The sequence below is a fragment of the Pinus tabuliformis genome, chromosome 5_2 (assembly GCF_031772625.1).
Source record: "Pinus tabuliformis cultivar Carrire ecotype Pingquan chromosome 5_2, CPIR1, whole genome shotgun sequence".
NCBI classification, from domain to species: domain Eukaryota; kingdom Viridiplantae; phylum Streptophyta; class Pinopsida; order Pinales; family Pinaceae; genus Pinus; species Pinus tabuliformis.
The window spans coordinates 105713913-105734891 of record NC_142306.1 but is presented as its reverse complement, the minus strand read 5'-3'; positions in this window follow the sequence as shown (position 1 = coordinate 105734891).

Sequence of the window (20979 nt, the reverse complement as noted above, 5' to 3'; positions counted from 1 at the left end):
ACACAGGTGCGGTACCGCTCTGTGCTAAAAGCAAAAGTGCGGATAAGTATGCACTGTGTCAAAAGCCTAGGGTGTGGTCCTCTCCCAAAGCTATGAGAAACAAAAAATAACCCTGGATCTACTATTTCTACCGAATTCCACACACAACAAGCCAAAAACAGAAACAAAAACACAGTTTCTCAGGTCAAAGTAAAAACAAGGAAAAAATCAAGTCCCCATTATGGTCGCCATTTTGTCACACGGAATGAGTCGATCTTGCGGACAAGATAGACCTTCCAAGAATCTAAAGAACACCTAATGACAAGCAAACCATTCACAAACTATCTTTCTCTAAATATGCATTTATAAACAAAGGCAAACAAGTGTTTTAGGCCTACCTTAGGTCCAATGCAAGTTTGTGGAAGCCTCGCTCCTTCGGTCCAAATGAGCTCCCTTGTCATGAATCTGCAAACACAAACAAGCAAACAAATTAAATAGCACCTGAAAAGCCAATGTCATAAAACATATCTAACATGAAAGTCAAGGAATTCATGAAACAAATGACATGAGACAATTTGTTGAGAAAAATGAATCTGATTGTATTAATTGAAATCAAAGAAGAACTTTACAACCTGTGCCTTGACGATGTACAAGCTCCTCCCAGGGTCCAGCAAGAAGTCTCCTCTACTTTGACAATTTTCACTCTCTTCCCAATGAAGCCAAAATGGTATGTGATCTCTCCTCTCAAGCTTAACTAGGAAGTCTTGATTCCACCGGCATTTACCCTTAAAAATGTTCAGCTTCTAACCTCTCTAGCAACTAGCCCAATGCCTGAATTTACAGTGCAATGGAGGGAAGTTACTAGGTCCTCCTTCAAAGGGATAAAGCCCTCCTTCAAAGGGATAGCTCCTCTCATCAAGGGATTAGCTCCTTCTCTTTTGGGATGCATGAACCACCTAAGAGCAGCCAATCCACGTCAAAATTCCTTCTAGAATCATCTAGAATTAACCCAAAGTGAGTTTTTTAGAATAAGCTTGCGCCTTTTTGAATTTCATAGGGGTTCGCACCCACTCCTTTAGGGACAGAGCGGGCAAGTCCGCAGTTTTTGTAAACAGGAGGTGCGAGACTGCAGGCAATAGTGAGAGAAAGTGCGGAACCAAAGCTTTGTTGATTTTCAATGTCTTTCTCTCGTTTTCAAAGCTTGACTTGAAGAGCTGAGGTCTGAGACTTGCTTAGGAGGACAGTACAAGTGATGATAGACCCATACTGACTGCAAATAATCATGGTGACGATATTTTTGTGTAACACCCTCAATTAATTTTCTCTTTGTCAAGTTCTGTCGAATGGAATTTTGTTTTATTTTAATATTGGCATCCTCTAAATCATCTAATGGTGTAATGATTTCCCTGCTTTCTTTTGAATTTTCTCTAGGATCTTCATTGTCGGTAATGACTACTTGAGAATGTTCAACTTTAATTTTCTTCCTCCTAACATTCTCATCATTAACTAGAACAGAGTCATTCTTGGCAATTGTTACTTTTGGTATTTTATGGCTCTTCTCCTTTCTAACATCAGTTCTAATGTCATCCTCAGTAACAACAACATATTCTTGAACATCAGTTTTAACTTCCTCATCCTTGAAAGTAAGATGTCTACCTTTGCTATATTTATCCACTAAAAGAATTTTTTTCTAATCCCTTAGATGTAGTTTTATAGCATCATGAATTACTACCTTTTGCTTGTTTGTCATATCTTCTTTTGACCCTGAGTAGAAACTATTGACGACATTCACAATATCTTGCTCTATGAAATGAATGCCTCCCAACATAATTGAAATATTTTCAATAAAATTTTGTCAAACAAAATATCATATGTCGATAAAAACTAAGTTATAAAAATATAATGAGACAGTTCCAATAACGCAAAACACAAATATAAATAACAATAATTACTATATATTGTGCAATCTCATTTACGATTTTTTTAGACAACTTTGTAGATACCTCTCTCGTGTTGTACAATGACAATGATAACTGATATTTAATCTTGTCATGTGACTTGGGTGGTTTTGTAAGTATATAAAAAACTTCAGTGTCCAGTATCAAACACATGTCTATGACCTTTCCCAACACCTCATAAATTCCACTATCACTAGGGATATCAACATATAGATATGTCTACTCACCTTCACCTTCTCTTTCTTTCACATACCATACATTTTCTAGAAGCTTCACGTCTTTTGATTTCTTCCAGTATGAAATTGTCTTTTTATCATATGAGGCACTTGATAGATTTGTAGTTATCAGCTTAGGTTTGGTTCATTCAAAAGTATTTTTTTGAGGATCCACATTTAATTTTAGCAGTCTTTGGTCCAAAAAGATTCACATAAATATTCTTTGATGCCATTTTCCTACAAAAAAATACACACATATACAAATGAGTAAACTACAAAAAAATAATAGCTGAAATTAACAAACAAAATGATAAATGATTTTGGATTTAAGACTTCTGTGGTTAATATCTTCTAACTTTGTAACCGGAGAACCCACAGTAAAAACCATTTTTTGTCAACGTTTCAAATCCCAACAGGGATCCATCATCAGGACTCTTATTGAATGTTGATAGAAGAAGAGCTCAATTAAGAGATATAAATAGTTATGAGGTAAGTTGTTTTGTTTAAAGGAAAAAAGAAAGAAAAAAGAAGGTCGGCTACTTTGTTTAAAGGAAAAATGAAGGTCGGCTGCTTAATAAATAATATTATCCAAATATTCAATTTTCCAATTTTATTAAATTAGGTTTATTTTAATTCTAATCATATAATATTTATTTCTGATGATAGATTAATACTAATAATAAATAGTAAAGTTGAGATTTCTTATTAATATATTTCATCCTAATTAATAATTTTATTTTTTTTTTATTTTTTCTTCCTAATAAATAATAATTTTTATATATAATAATTTAAAATAATTTATAATAACAATTTCTTATAAATAAATTTATTAATAAAATAAAATGATTGATAATAATAATAATTTATAGGAATAATAACAATACTAATAATAAATAATAAGTATTATAATTGTTATAAATTATTATTATTTAAAGTTATTTATAAATAATAAATATTAATAATAATTAATAAATGTTATGTTATGTTATAATAAATATTAATATTATTATAATAGAGATCGATTTCTATTAAATTGAATATTAATGAGATAATTTATTAATATTGATGAGATTATTTATTAATTTGAATATAAATAAGAATATTTTAGGGGTTAATTGGATTTATTCTTAATTTTTAAGAATTAATAGTAATATTAATAGTTTATAATAATCTATAATAATAATTGCTAATAATTTTTAATAATAATTAAGTAGTAAGTAAAAGTTATAATATGTACTATTATTATTAATTACTACTTAATTATTATTAAAAATTATTACTAATTATTATTATAGATTATTATAAACTATTAATATTACCATTAATTCTTACAAATTAATAATAAATCCAATTAACCCCTAAAATAATCTTATTTATATTCAAATTAATAAATAGTCTCATCAATATTAATAAATTATCTCATTAATATTCAATTTAGTAGAAACCGATCTCTATTATAATAATATTAATATTTATTATAACATAACATAACATTTATTAATTATTATCAATATTTATTATTTATAAATAACCTTAAATAATAATAATTTATAACAATTATAATACTTATTATTTATTATTAGTATTGTTATTATTCTTATAAATTATCTTAAATTATTATTATTATCCATCATTTTATTTTATTAATAAATTTATTTATAAGAAATTGTTATTATAAATTATTTTAAATTATTATATATAAAAAATTATTATTTATTACGAAGAAAAAAAAATAAAAAAAATAAAATTATTAATTAGGATGAAATATATTAAAGAAATCTCAACTTTACTATTTATTATTAGTATTAATCTATCATCAGAAATAAATATTATATGATTAGAATTAAAATAAACCTAATTTAATAAAATTGGAAAATTGAATATTTGGATAATATTATTTATTAAACAACCGACCTTCATTTTTCCTTTAAACAAAGTAGGCGACCTTCTTTTTTCTTTCTTTTTTCCTTTAAACAAAACAACTTACCTCATAACTATTTATATCTCCTAGTTGAGCTCTCCTTCTATCAACATTCAATAAGAGTCCTAATGATGGATCCCTGTTGGGATTTGAAATGTTGACAGAAAAATGGTTTTTACTGTTGGTTCTCCGGTTACAAAGTTAGAAAATGATAAATGATAAATAATTTTGTAAAACATAACCATTTAAAAAAAAAATTAAAAATAAGTAAATAAAAAGGTGCATCCCCCCCTGTCCCACCCTCATGGCCCAACAACCCACCGTGGGTGGCAGGCCGATTGCGCCCAGCCACCTGCCCCATCCCGGCAGGCCATTGGGCCACCTGGGTGGGTTGGGGGGCTGGGCATGAGCGCCCCCCCCCCCGACACCCCTCCCCCACGGGCCTATTGGATCGCTACCAAGCACGATCGAGCCCACGACGCCCACTGCAAACGTAATGGGTAAATCTGGCTCATCTAAATTTTTAATTTCTAAAAGAAAAATCATTAAACCTATTGAATTTTAAAACTTGCACACAGCAAAAGGGAAACTAACCTTTCAAATGCGATAATATTCTGTTGAATATGTTGTTGATAACAATGTAACTGCTCCACAAATTCTCTCCAAGTCTTTTAACAAACCTCGAAAAACCTTGATGTGATATGAGGAATAGTGATATTGGAATTTATGTTATAGCGGAAATTACGGAATTATTTTACTGCATGGTTAATGTGGGACTAATTTGTTTTTATAAAAACTTTAACATGTAAATTTTGTTATGGCGATATGGGGAACTATAATAAAACGAACATTGTGGAATTTTTTTTACCGCACAATCAGTGTGGTATTAATTTTTTTTATAAATAATTTCACATATAAATCTTGTTATGGAGATATAGAAAATTGTTGTAAAGAGAACATTACGAAAAAAAATTACCGCACGGTGGATGTGGGATTAATTTATTTTAGAAGATATAATAAAAAATAAAAAAAACATTCAATTGTCTCGTAAATTATATAGTTTAAGTAAAAAATTAATTTAGGTAAAATATTTAGTTTACAATTTTAATTTAAATATTTAGTTTAAAAGATTTATTTCATAAGAAAATTTTAGTTAAAATTTTTCAATAAATTGTAGAAGAAAATTATGGAGGAAAATACATGAAACAAAATTTTTGGAGGGAAATTTTCATTCTTTAACCTATATATTATCACTAGCAGAGAATGAATTTGTATCATTCAACCTCTTTTGTTTGAAAGGCATGGATTCTTCTGATAGTGAAGTTTCGCTTTGTGAAGCATCAACATCTTCGTCACATAACAACTCTATTCATATTGATGAATATAACGAAAATTCTTCCACTATGAATAGAGAGTCAAATATTCCACTTAGTCCCAATCCTAAGGACTATGAAAGCATCATTGATGAAATAATAGATGAATAATTTCAAATAAATAAAGAGTCATGGTTTCCATTAGCCCTAATCCTATGGACTATAAGAGCAACAGTGATGAAGATCATGATGAAGATTTTCAAATAAATAAAGAGTCGCGGTTTCCACTTAGTCCTAATCCTATGGACTATGAGAGCAGTAGTGATGAAGAGCATGATGAAGAATTTCAAATGAATAGAGTGTCACGATGTCCACTTAGTCTTAATCCTATGGACTATGAGAGAAGCAATGATGAAGAGCATGATGAAGAATTTTAAATGAATAGAGTGTCACACTGTCCACTTAGTCCTAATCCTATGGAATATGAGAGTGGTAGTGATGAAGAACATGATAAATCATTTCAAATGGATAGAGTGTCACGATGTCCACTTAGTCCTAATCCTATGGACTATGAAAACAACAGTCATGAATAGCATGATAAAGATTTTCAAATAAATAAAGAGTTACGGATTCCACTTAGCCCTAATCCTATGGAATATGAGAGCAGCAGTGATGAAGGCAAGGATGAATAATTTCCAATAAATTGAGAGTCACATTTTCCACGTAGTCATATTCCTAAGGACTATGAGATCAGTAGTGATGAAGGATAGGATGAAGCACTTAGTCCTAATCCTAAGGAGTATGAGAGCAGCAATGATGAAGGGTAGGGTGAAGAATTTTTAGCAAGTAAAGAGTCACATTTTCGACGTAGTCCTAATCCTATGGATTGTGAGAGCAGAACTGCCAATGCACCTGATGAATAATATAAAATAACCATTGAGTCAAACTTTCCATTTAGTCCTAGTTCTAAGGACTATGAGGGTAGCACTGAAGAAGGGCAAGATGAAGAATATCCTCCAAGTCAGTATTTCAAAAGCACAGATGATCATAGTGAGGATAACATTCCTCATAATGATGATGAAAATGCTTATACAAATGATGATCCAATGATGGAGATGTTGCCAGGAAATATTGTATTGAGGAGTAGGAGAACACCTTTTTGTATCAATCCAAGAAATTCTAGTTATACAAGGGGTAGATCAGAATATTTGACGAGAAGTAGTTCTATCAATGCTCTCATTTCAAGTGAATGTTTTCAAAAGTATTCCTTGAAACATACGGATTTCAAATTTGCATTAGAGAAAAGGAAGAGATATTTGTCAATGAATAAAAGCATGCAAAATTCATATTTAGTGGGGTGCATGCAATCTACATTGTCAGGTTTTGATTATCATATTGGGTCTTTATTTATCTGTAGAAAGGCTTTCAAAATGTTTCATTTAATGGGTAGTTTTCGTCTATCAAGAATCCAAGAAAATTTGGAAAAGGATTCCAGATTTTAGTCAGAAGTACATCATAAACGACAGTTTGGGCCATTATCAAATACTACAATATCATGGATGAAAGATTTCTTTTCAAAGCATGGAGAATGTATGCCAAATAGAGAGACAATACATATTCCAGATAATTTTTCAAGACGATAAATCTACAACTTATACAAATAATATGCAGAAGGTGCTGAGGGACATGGTTGATTTGTTACATATCAATATTTTGTGAAGATGTGGAAGAAAGAATTCAACAATTTCCATATTCCTAAGAAAAAAAAGGATGGAGATTTGTAGTCCATGTGGTTCTCTTAAATAAAAAAGGGATCAATGTGAAGGGTCAGAAAGAGGTAAGCATTCATAACTTTAACTTTTAAAATTGTATAGTCATCAACTATGAAAATGTATTTCTTAATGACTTTCTTTTATGTTGTGTAGATTTAATTGTCAAAGCACTTCAAGAGCATCTCGAACAACAAACAAGTGAAAGGAAAAAGTTGTAGAAGCATCGAAAGAAGTGTTATGATAATCCAAATAAATATTTTGGTTTGATAATTGATCGTATGGACCAGAAGAAAACACTTCTACCACCTTTTGTTCGCACACCCAAAAATTTACAAGAGGAAAATTTTATTCAGTGTCACTTGGTCGATTGTATGGTCTTCAATGGGAAAATGTTGCCAAGGGTATACTTCACAGCGCCAAATATTCATAATGATAAAAATATGACAATAAACAAAATTCATGATGTGCTTTCTCATTAGTCTAGTAATCTTCCTAAATTTTTGTATCTACAATTGGACAACACTTGTTGTGAAAACAAAAATCAGATTGTTTTTGGATATCTAAACATGCTTGTTGAATTGAGAATTTTTTAGAAGGTAAAAGTTGGTTTCCTTCTTCTTGGGTACACTCATGACCATATTGATTAGATGTTCAGTCCTTTTTCAGTCACGTTGAGGAGGAAGGAAGTTGGGAGCTTTCCATCATTAATTGAATGTATTAAGAAATCTTACATGCCAAAGCCTACTTTCGATGTTTTGGAAGAAATTGTTGACATGTGAAGGTTTATTCTGGGATCACATGGTGAGGATAAATGAATTGAACTTAATGACATTAACTTCCAACATCAATGTCGTATCAAAAAAATTGATGGGAAAACACTAATATGGGGCAAGAAGTATTGAACTACTACAGAATGGGAGCCATCATCAGGTTTGTCATTTTTGAAGTTCATTCCAGATCATCCAATATTTGCGTCAAATATATTATTATTACAATCAGTTGTTGAATTCCATAATGCACACAGGAAGAATAGATATATAAATTATTTTGATTGCCTAGAAGAGATTAAAAAATGTATTAGATATACATATGAGTACTTTGATATTACTGATTCAGTTTGGTGGGAGTATTTTTTCAATAATCAAAGTGATATCATTTCAAGAACAACAAATGAAGATATACCTTTGAAAAATCCATTTATTTGGCCACCAAATGTGTCAAGTGAACATGAGGAAAGAACCATTGTTGAACAACAACAATCTCAAGGTATTATTAATTCTTCATAGCAAGAGGAAAGAGAAATGTATATTGGTTCCAGAAGATCTTGTGCACAACATGAATCCATGGAAGACCTTTACATGGCTTCAGTACACGATATTAAGGAGGGTTGCATGATTGCAGTGCTAGAAAATGGAGATCCCAATGGCTATCCATTATGGGTTGATAAGGTTATAAAGGCCATTACAAAAAATGAAGATGTTGTAGGTGTTGAAGTACATTGGTATGCCACAAATACACATCCATTCAATGGTGTGTATAAACCAGAGATGGTAGTTGATAAAAAAAATGGCAGAAAGAGAAAAAGAAAGGGTACAAATATAGATCATCACCGCACAAAGCTCTTAAAATTGGAGGATGTTGACATACTTGTTTATGACATCAATTTAACAAATAGAGGAACTCTTCGCTTTGAGATGATAGAGATTATGAAGAGGTTTTTACTAGAAGGAACAGTGTTGAGATGGGAGTCTGCAGAAACCAGTCATAGATCTAGAAGAATTTTGAAACCTGAAATTGTGGGCATGCATGTGGACTCAAATGGGGCACTAGTTGATGAAAGAGAAGAATATGGAACATCTTCATCTGCATCCAGTCATTCATCTAAAGATACGAATTCTGATGGTGTGCAAGAAAATATGAGTGATTCTGAATAATTGTCTAAGACAAATTATATAAAAAATGTTTGCATCATATCTTGAAATAAAAAAATTGATTTCCATATGGTGTTAAATGAAGTTATGAGTCATTTTTATGTTTGTTGGATTATATGTTTTAATTATCATGATTTTTATTGTTTAAAATATCTACAATGCAATAATAACTTAGAGATATAATGTATGTTTCATTCAATCTACAAGTAATGACATTTTGATTAATTTAGTCATGTAATTTGTTCATAATGTCATGGTTTTTTAATTTTATGGTTGAAAATTTTCCAATTTTTTTTGTATCTTTAATGTTATGGTTGAAAACAATTAGAATTTTAGCGATCTTTAGTGTCATATAATTTTAATGTGTTTCAGATCCCATTATTTTATCTTTATCATCATTACTAAAAAATGTATAAAATACCTAGGAAAGAAAAATGTTATTCTACCAAAAACATTAGTGTGTTTTTTTCCTCAAAAACAACTGCTCTTTGCACAAAAAAAACGATTTTACTACCATTTTTTTTAAATGTTGAAAATTGACCCTAAAAAAAAAAACATCGTTCCAGTATACACACTTTTCATTTTTAGTAATGTTTTTCATGTTTTTTTGGGGTTTTTATGCCAGAGATCCTGTTTTTAGTTTAAATTTCCAATTTCAAAGTTTACATTGTTATGATTCATGGTTTGATGCTTAAAGGTTTTACAAATTTAAGTTAACGAATATGTAGCAATAAAAGTAATTTCATATTTAGTTGGTACATTTTGCACGATAATTCTTATAATATTAGATGATTCATAGGATTTGTTTAAAGTTTTTTTGTCAAGTTATTTAAAATGAATAGTAAAATTGCAAATTACAAAACATGGTACATTTTGCATTTGAATGAATCTTATAATTTGGTGTCGATGTCTAAACTAATCATAACTTAAAATTGCATTATAAAATATGGTATACATGTTGCATTCATGTATATAAAAACTACTATGTGTGTCGGTTGATAGTTAAATTTTAATATAAAGTTGTTCATGCGAACGTACAAAAATTCCATTATAAAACACAGTACAATTTGCATGATGGATGGCTTGATGCTTAAAGAGATTTACATGTATTTAAGTTCATTAATTTGTAGCAATGAAAGTAAATTTTCATTCATTTGGTACATTTTGCATGATCATTCTTATAATGTTAGTAAATGGTTCTTAGGTTTAGTTTAAAGATGCTTTTTCAAGTTATTTAATGAATTTAGTAAAATTGAAAATTACAAAACATGGTACATTTTGCATTTGAATGAATCTTATAATGTTATAGATGTCTAAAATAATCATAACTTAAAATTTCATTATAAAATATGGTATACATTTTGCATTCATGTATAGAGAGGCTACTATGGATGTCAGTTGACAGTTACCTTTTAATATAAAATTGTTTATGCAAGCATACTATCAATTTCTTTTATAAAGCATGGTACTAAGATAGCAATAAAAATATTTGAAAAGATAAAATGATGGTCCATTAAAAAGAAAAATGCAATGCAAACATGATAGATATACAATCAAAAACAAACAAGAAAATTTTGATATGTTACATCCTTACATTATATTAGTATTTGGGAGATATTTGAATTTCTTTTTAACTTAACAAAAAAATTGTTCCATATTAATGAAAGCAATTGTGTAATACTTAGTACTAGCTAGAATGGACAACTTAAGAGTGCTCATAAAGAAAGGAAAACAATGTACTTGAACTCTAAGTTCTTAAATATGAATACAAGTAGAAGAAATTGTTGGGAAGTTCAATTCAAAAAATTCTAATGGAATTCCATCCTCAATGATCCATTCATGGTCAGCTTTTGGCATTCTCCATTTTTTAACTTTCAATTTATTTTTTATTGAATTTCAATCAATTTTATGCGTATTGCACACACCAAGTGACTATATTGACAAATTATGGCATTGGTTTTATAGTATTGAAAGTAAACATTATCCTCAGTTTGATGAGTTTCTTGGAAAAAATAACCTTTCAATATTATAGATCCTCTTTCTTATATAAAATTGTTATCATCAGAGTCTTCCAATAACTTCGTCTTTTGTTCAATGCACCGCATCAAATAATACATGACATTTTCGATGTTGTTAATGGGTGAAACTACAACAAAAACAAATCCTGCACAATAAAACAAGTGTAAATTCATATCATAATTAACAAGAAATTAGTTATCAACATGGACTTGATTTTATTATCTATTTAGATCTATATTTTAACTATTATCTGTAGGAATTTACAGGGTAAGTTCCTCAAACAGAACTCCAAAGGACACCGCTCACAAATAGATCACAGATCAATACACCAGTATTGTTGATGTGGTTAAAACCATCAAAGAGGGAAACAGTCCACAGTCTGAGCCAACGCGGCCACTTCAGGCAATTTATTAATAAAAGAATGAAAGTTTACATAAGATTCTCTCATGAATAGGTTACCCTACAATTTACCCTCCATACTCTTTAAATAGAGATCATAAACCAATCGGGTGTTAAGCCACGGATCAAGTGTCGGTAATACCGAGGAGAGAATGAACCGTTGGATCACTACATATCGTGACCATCAGATTGTAAGTTACAAAAGTACATAGTAAAGAAACAAACTTTGCCTAACTCTACACTAGACCAAGTTATACTTAACTATTTCTTATGTGTCAGAATATCCTAACATCCCCCCTTAAGAACAACTTGGGATAGGATTGAAGGATGTACAAATATGACACAATTGGAGAAGGAAGGAGGCATTAGAGCCTATCCCCCCTTAGTGGCAACTTCCTAAACTCTAGCCATAAATTGAAGTTTAGTAAACTTCACCTCTGTGAGAGCCTTTGTAAAGATGTCTACAACTTGATCATCTCTTGAACAATATTGCACTTCAAGAACATGGTCGTGAATGAGCTTTCCGATGAAGTGCATGTGCAGTTCAATGTGTAAGCTGCGTTGATGTTGGACTAGATATTTGCATAGTTGAATGGCACTTTGATTATCACAACAAAGAGTTGTCAGATTCTACTGCTGAAGGCCAAACTTTGACAGGATCGGACAAAGCCACAGGGCTTCCTTACTAGCTTCTATAGCACCACGATACTCTGCTTATGCTGAAGAAAGAGAAATGGTACTTTGTTTCTTAAAAACCCATGTAAGAGGTCCTAAACCAAGAGTGAACACATAACCTACAGTAGACTTCCGATCATCAGGGTCACCAAACCAATTAGAATCAATGAAACCAACCAATAGAGGAGATGCTTCTGCACTGTAATGAATCCAAAACTGAATTGTACCTTGAACATAACGAAGTATTGTTTTAGCTGCTTTCCAATGACTTTCATGTGGGTTTTGCATAAAACTAGCAATAAGGCCAACAACAAAGGAAAGGTCAGGACGAGTATGGGTCAGATACAAAATTTTTCCTACAAGTTAACGGTATAAGGTAGCATCAACTTCAGGGGAAGTACAAGTGACTGATAGTTTGGCTCCAGAATGAAAGGGAGAAGGGCTGGCTTATAGTCTTCCATTTGAAAATGGTGTAGAAGATCACATGCATACTTGGACTGGGAAAGGGAAATACCTTCCTTGGATTGCAAGACTTGAAGACCAAGAAAATAATGCAAGTGTCCTAAGTCTGTCATTTCAAACTTCTTTTTAAGGTTGAACTTCACATGGTTTATAAGGTTGGGATCACCACTAGTAAGGATAAGATCATCAACATAAAGAAGAAGAATGATAAGAGACTTGCCCACTTTCTTGGTGTAGACAATATTGTCAGAATGACACCTAGAAAATCCAGTTTCTAAAAGAAAGCTATCCATTTTGGCATACCAAGCCCAAGGGGCTTTCTTAAGACCATAAAGGGATTTCTTAAGCTGACATACAAGGCTGGAATCTGTTTGTATAAAGCCAATAGGTTGTTCCATATAGATTTCTTCATGCAAGAAGGCAAATTTAACATCCATTTGATGGACTTCCCATTTGAAAGAGGTAGCAAGGGAAAGAACAAGGCAGATAGAGTTCATTTTTGAAACAAGGTAGAAGGTTCCAGTATAGTCAATGCCTTAAACTTGTGAAAAACCCTTAGCAACAGGACGAGCTTTATGTTTATCAACTTTTCCATCTAGTACTTGGTTCTGTAAACACATTTGCATCTAACAAGTTTTCATCCGTTTAGAAGGGGAACAAGATCCCATGTATTATTTTCCAATAATGAACGATATTCTTCATTCATAGCTACGTCCCAATATGGATGACCTGAAGCTTTTGCAAAGGTGTCGGGATCATAATTAGCTGAAGCTTGAGCTAGTAAAGAAGAGGCTCTATCGAACTGAGAATGTGTATGTCGTTGATCTGTAGGATCACTGGCAATAGCACCTGCTGCATCGCGAGTAGCACGGACCCATTTTGGAAGCTGAGGAGCTGAAGGAGGATCCTGAGAAGGTGGGGGAGGATTGTCATCCTCACTGTCATCATCTAAAGAAGAAATATTTTCAGAAGTAGAAGGGATAGAGAGAGGTGGCACATCCACCAAACTAGGCTCATAGGACGATATATTTTCAGCAAACTTTACATCTCTTCTAATGATAACATTTTTGGACTTAAGTTGAATACGTATGTATCCTTTGACATCTTTAGAATATCCAACCAAAATACATTTTCACTCTTAGGTTCTAAAGCTTTATGTTTCTCATCTGGAATATGGACCCATGCTTCACTTCCAGAAACATGAACGTGACTTACATCTAGTTTCATTGAGCCCCATGCTTCTTCTGGAGTGATATTATTTAAAACGATAGTAGGAGTGCAATTTATTATGTAATTTGCATAGTTAATTGCTTCTCCCCAAAAATTAACACTAAGTCCTTTAGATTGAAGCATACAATTAGCCATTTCCTTTAAGTTACGATTCTTCCTTGCAGCTACACCATTTTGTTGTGGAGTATATGGAATAGTATGTTGCATTTGAATTCCATTCTCGGTGCAAAATTTGATGAATTTGTTGTTAACATATTCTCTGCCATTATCAGATCTTAGCTTAAGAATTTGATGTCCAGATTGTTTTTCAACAAAGGCCTTAAAGGCCAAGAACATGTTAAATAATTCACTCTTGAGTTTTAAGAAGTATACCCAAGTGCGTCTGGAGAAATCATCAGTGAAGGTTAAGAAATACTTGTAGGAAGAGAATGAAACAACTGGAAGTGGACCACATAAATCACTATGCAAAAGTTGTAAAGGGGCTGAGGCATGCCAAGAGGCACGTTTTTAAAAACTATCCCAATGATTTTTTCTAAGTACACATCTGAAACAAACACCATCTCTACAAGATACCATTGGAAGACCTATCACCATATTTTCTTTACATAGATTCTGAAGGGAGCGATAGTTTAAGTGACAAAATTGCTAATGCCAAAGTTTGCTCACTTCATCATTATGAGAAACAAATATCGAGGGAAGATTTGATGACCCCAAGTTGTTAAACTTATACAACCTTGTAGAATCATCAGCAATGACAGTAGCTAAAATCTGTCTAGGATCTCTTAGGTCCTTAATTACAACATCGTGAGGTGAAAATTCAATGATTTTACCTTCACCTGAATGTTTTATCTGATATATAGATAGAAGGTTGCAGGCTAAGGTTGGAACACATAATATATCATTGAATTGACCATTGTCTATATGAACAGTTCCAGTCCCTACAACACTAAGAGATCTATCATCACCAACATATATATTTTTGGTGTTACAATCATTTAAAGAAGAAAACATGGCTTTGTTTTTGGCCATGTGACAAGAAGCTCCATAATAAATGAGCCACTCATGAGAATGAGAAGAAGAATATACATTTAGTGCATATCCAGACCTAGATGCTTGACAACCACATGTAGAAAATGTTATTCTTGAAGATGAAGTTGATGTTGTTGAGTGCTCTAAACGGATGTTATGCTTCTTTATTGTTGCTTCCAAGGCTTCCATCTTCTTAAAGCATTTGGATTCTAAGTGGCCATCTCGATTACAAAAGTGGCAATGTATATTAGTCTTCTTCCCTTTGTTTTCATTTGCCTTATCATTTTGCTGAAATGATTTTTCATTTTGAGACTGAAATGGCTTAGGAGACTTGTTTGGTGTAGTACCATTATTTTTACCATACAGCTTATTAGGATTCTTTGAATTTGGTTGTTTTTTGGTGGCTAAGGATTTCTTAGAAGAGTTTCCAAGATTAAGAAGACCAAGATGTAAGACATTTTCTTGTTCTCCTATTAAAGAATCACAAAAGGCATCAAAGGAAGGGGACTTGTAGTCTTGTCCTTGAGAAATTAAGGCTTCTCTTGTAGAATGGAAGGTGGAAACAAACACAAAGTAGGCTGGTCCCAACTTAGTAAGAATGGAATAGATAAAGTTACCATCTTCTTTCTTAACCTTAACACCTTCCAAGAGAAGTCTAAGGGTCTTGAACTTGGACAAAAAATCTTCAATGGAAGAAAAATTATTGGGGTCCAATGTAAGAAACTCATTTTCGAGTTGATGGGCTCTAAGTTCATTTTTAATTCCAAAAACTTTAGCGATCTATTTCATTACTTCATTAGGAGTATCAAGTTCTGTGATATGGAATCTAAGGTCTGAAGAAATAGACATCCCTACCAACCCACATGCTTGATCTTTCCTATTTTACCATTTGGCTTCCATATCTTCATCTTTTGGTTTGTTTTCTTGGCATGAGGTTATTCTGTAAAGACCTTTACTTCTAAGTAAATCCACAATGTAGGACCACCACTGGAAGTAGTTGGTGCTGTCAAAAATAACTTGGCATGGACTTTCCATTTTAACAGAAACTGAAGCTATAGATGTTGAAACTAAGTGTTCCAATGGAAATATCTCAAAAAATTAGGCTGATTAAAAAAAACGACTCTGAAAATGGCTTCCGAATGAAGAAGTTATGAATTTTTCAAGAAAAGTTGTTGAAGATGTCGATGAAGTGTGGGAATGTGCCGAAATGAATGATAATATTATATTTAAAAAAATCCTCTCCCTTTCCAAACTTAATCTAATTATCTCAACAAAAATAAAGACTTGAACTCAAGACCTTTATTCTCATAAAGTGGCTTTGGACCAAGTGAGCTAGATTAAAATGTTAGTAATTTTAGGAAAAGAGGAAGGGTTTTTTTTTTTTTTTAGTCACTGAAGCTATAAGGTGCGTGCTTACTTGAGAAAGCTCTTTTTTGCCAACAAAAATAAAAACACAAAACCCAACATGGACATACAAAAAAAAAAAAATCTTACGGCTTGAAGTTACCTTTAGTTGGAAACTAAATATTTTCCTCAATGTTTCTAATTTTCTGAGATCACACTAAGGCATGGCGGGAAAGAGAATACACATGAGCAAAATCCTTCCTTTTTGTTTCTGATTTTCCCAAATCGCATAAAGTTTCGGGGAAAAGAGCATATGCAGAAATGAAAGGTATAGATCCGGTAATAAAAAACAAAGAGCTAAATAACCTGAAATAAATAGAGAGAAAATAACTAAAAACTACAAATAAACACTGTATACCTCCATATCTTAAAAATGACATAGCTAGGGCTACCAGAAACCTTTTCGCGTCAAAAAAAGGGGTTCCTCACTGGAACAGATGCTCCTAACACAATAGAGCAATCCTCTCTGCCCAAAAGCGGTCAGTAACAGTAGATATACGAAACAACAATCGGATGCAGTTCTAATGGCTTCAGATTTGGATCACCAACAGATGCAACCCTCAAATAGTTATGATACCATGTAGGAATTTACAAGGTAAGTTCCTCAGACAGAACACCAAAGGACATCGCTCATAAACAGATCACAGATCAATACACCAGTATTGTTGACGTGGTTAAAACCCTGAAAGAGGGAAACAGTCCATGACCTGAGCCAACGCCGCCACTTCAGGCAATTTATTAATAAAATAATGAAAATTTACATAAGCTTCTCTCATGAACAGGTTACCCTACAAATGACATTTGATTCTCTTTAAATAGAGATCATGGGTCAATCGTGTGTCTAGCCACGGATCAAGTGTCGATAATACTGAGGAGAGAAGGAACCGTCAGATCACTACATATCATGACTGTTGGATTGTAAGTTACAAAAGCACATAGTAAATAAACACACTTTGCCTAACTCTACACTAGACCAAGTTATACTTAATTATTTCCTATGTGTCAGAATATCCTAACATTATCTAGATACTTATACAAAATGATTTTAAAAACATAAAACACACACACACACACACACACACATATATATATGCTTTGAAAGAAATCCAAATGTTACCTTCTCTAAAAATTTAACAGAAACTTGATCACCTTCATATGACACTATAGTCTCCTCTGATTCCATATTTACGAAGCTTGCAACCAACATTTTCCCCTTTGTATTTAGTTTTGTATGTTGCCAAGGTTTTACATACATATTGTTTTCACAAATATCATCGAACTATGTGCTCTCTATCCAAACAGGACAAAAACAAGATTAGTTTCTTTTATCAAATGCAAATGCATTTTGGTACTCCTTTTGTTTTAATTGAATGAAGTTTTCGAGTCCCTTTTAATGTTTCAACTTCATATGTAATCGATCTAACTACATCTTGGACTCCAATATGCCAAAAAAAATATAGTAAATTCAAATGAGAATTTAAATATGTTATTTAAAATACAATTTATATATCAAAGATAATCATCATGATATTATTTAAAGTATATAATTTATAAATGCTTAAAATTAGAAAATTATTAAAAAAATGTCACATATTAAAAAGATATACAACTTAATGTATATATGTACATATTTGCGTACCTCCCTGGATGGATTAGTCTCATGGATTAGTGCAGCAATGCACCATTGAACAACTTGTTTAGCTGAGACAAGTCGGTTTTAGAGTGGTTCATTTGATATCTTCGAATTTCTCATTTTATACATGCCCCTACACCATCATGTTCTCCTTTTCCATTATCAGTCTCAAAGAAATTGCAACAATGTTTAATGTTGGTTTTAATATGAAGACAACATAACCTAAAGAATGCTCATGAAGGTTTGAATTAACCTGCACATCCATCTGACCATATCCAATGTTCATTGAATTTTATTCCATGACCTTTCAATGAGTTATAAATATTATCAAAGAAATTTTGTACAAAATGTGTATCATGTGTACAATCATTGCTGATATAAAAGTGATATTCTTTAGTAACATGTTGATTCTCACTGTTGCTTTCTATATGATCAAAATTTTGTTCACCGTGTCTATATAGAACATGGACAAGCATAGATACTTGGCAAAAATGACATTATTCACTCTATATTTCATTTTGTGCAACAAATGTGTAATTTTCTACAAAATCAACTATTGACAAAATGGTCCCTAGTGGAAACATTTCACGGGATTTTTTGAATTCCAGGTCCTGCCATCAAGCTCTATGAGAATAATTAGTGTATTTATAAATTTATATCTCAAACTTCTTCAAAAATTTTATCATAGAAATTTCTTCTTCCTATAAATCAATCCTTCTAACACTTGTACTACTATTTGAACCAATCGATGTATGGATATATTTATATCTCTTCAATGTCACTTTTATGTTGGACAATGATTGATCATTCATATCAATATGATATTAGTCATGAAACAGAGTCATATTTCCACAATGATCATATTTTTTACCACCAACAGATTTCTTTTGGTTAAATAATTCATGATTTTCTCTTCCACATAGAACTTCCGATATGAAATCATGGATAGTGGATGGAGAAAGTAAATTTTTCCAAAATGTTTTACCAAAATTAAATAAAGTGTCATAATATAATTGATATTCCACATGATAACGACAACAAAAAGTGTCACATAAAGTGATAGGTTTAACATACCATGGTTTTTATTGAACAAAAGTACTGATTGAGACATTAATTCCATGATTCTCTTCTATGAGCTTATTGAAAAACTCTATCTGAGTGGTGTCCAAGATATCTTTTGTATGTTCTTCATATTGATTTCATGTTATTCTTCAAAATGATTAACACATTTTTTATTGGGTAGGGTTTGAAACAGTAGAACTCTAAATGCTAAAGGACGTTGGAGGTTCTAGGGTTTAACAAAAAGAGTGACAGCAAGTAACATGTAACCATGGAGGCACAGGGAAGAGGGAGCTCCACTCCCTCCTACAGTAATGCAGTTTCTAACAGAGGAAGAGTAAGGAACAAGAACAAGCCTCCACAATCCTTGGAGGTCAAGACAAAAAACTCTGAAACTCAAAAGGCGGAACACAGCAAAACCCATGCTGAACAATGGACCCACGAGGAAGATCGACAAGAGGAGAAAGCGGAGGACAAAGGTTAGGGACTAGAGAATAAAACCAAGTTGGGGCCCTGCAAACCCAATACCATCACTAATCCACGGGTTATTTTGAATGATCCTGCTCTGCAAGAGCACAGAGATCACATGGAAAACTATGCCATTATATGAAATTTTATGGGAATCTGGCCATCAGAGAAAGCGTTGTACACTTGGATAAAATACAACTGGAAACCAAAGGGGGAGTTAAATATACATCTTGGATCCAAAGGTTTCTTTACAGTGGTGTTTAGGAATATGGAAGACAGAGACATGATTTTTGAAGGAGGACCACACTTCTTTGAAGCTGCTGGTCTCTATATGAGGCCATGGATGATGAACTTTGTGATGGAACAAGAAACCTTCACTTCAGTACAGGTGTGGATTAGACTCTACTCCTTACCTTTAGAATACTGGATTCCGGAGTCTCTAAAAGCTATAGGTAATAAATTAGGTCAGTTCTTAAATATTTCATAGGCAACTCTAAGAGGAAAATATACCTCCTATGCCGGTATATGTGTGGAGATGGACCTATCAGGAGCCCTTCCAGATGAGGTCATTCCAGAAGTCTATGATGAAGAATGGGCTCAAACAGTTGACTATGAGCACATCATGTTCAGATGTCACAAATGTCATGAGCATGGGCACCTATCTAGAGATTGTCCTCTTAATAAAAGGGAAGAATGCCAAAACACTAGCAAAGGGAAAGATCAGACAGGTTTCACCAAAGAAGGAGGAAAAGGAAAAGGAGGAGGAAGGAAGACACAAAAGAACCATACTGATAATGATAACAAAACAAGAAGTTACAATAGTTTTGAGATCTTAGGAGAAAAAGAAGTAGATGGAGGTGACCAAAAAAGTATAGAGAATCAGGAAGTAAGCGGGAAAGGAAAAGAGACCAGCATGGAGTTCACACAGGAACAGAATGAACACACGACATACCCTTTGAGTACCATGGAGATAGAGAAAGACCATGAAATGACTCAAAGTGAAAGTGGCATAGAGGACCAAGACTTACAGGAGATCCTGGAAAGGGAGAACCTAGAGCTGGAAAAGTTTCTAGAACAAGGAGGAAACCTGGGAATAAACTCCCTACCTCAGGAGGATGTTGAAAAGGTACAATAGATATTCCTTAGCAAGTCACATCAAACAACTACAAGAGTCAAAAGAGGACATGATAACCAGGAAAATAAAGGGACTTCAACAATAGGGTTAATAACAGGAAAATTAACAAAAAACCCAGGCAAGAGGAGGGGAAGAAAAAGACAGAAAGAACTGCTGCTGGAGTGTGGCAAACTCATGATTGACTCAGGAAGGATGAAATATCTTTCCAGTTACTCCTTCAAAACCCCACCTCAATGAAAATCACAACCTGGAACATTAGAGGACTAGGGAGTAGAAGAAAACAAAGGAATCTAGGTAATAGGATTAGAGAGGAAAAACCTGACATAGTGTTCATACAGGAAAAAAAATGCTTAGTGGAGAAGATCAGAGAAAAACAT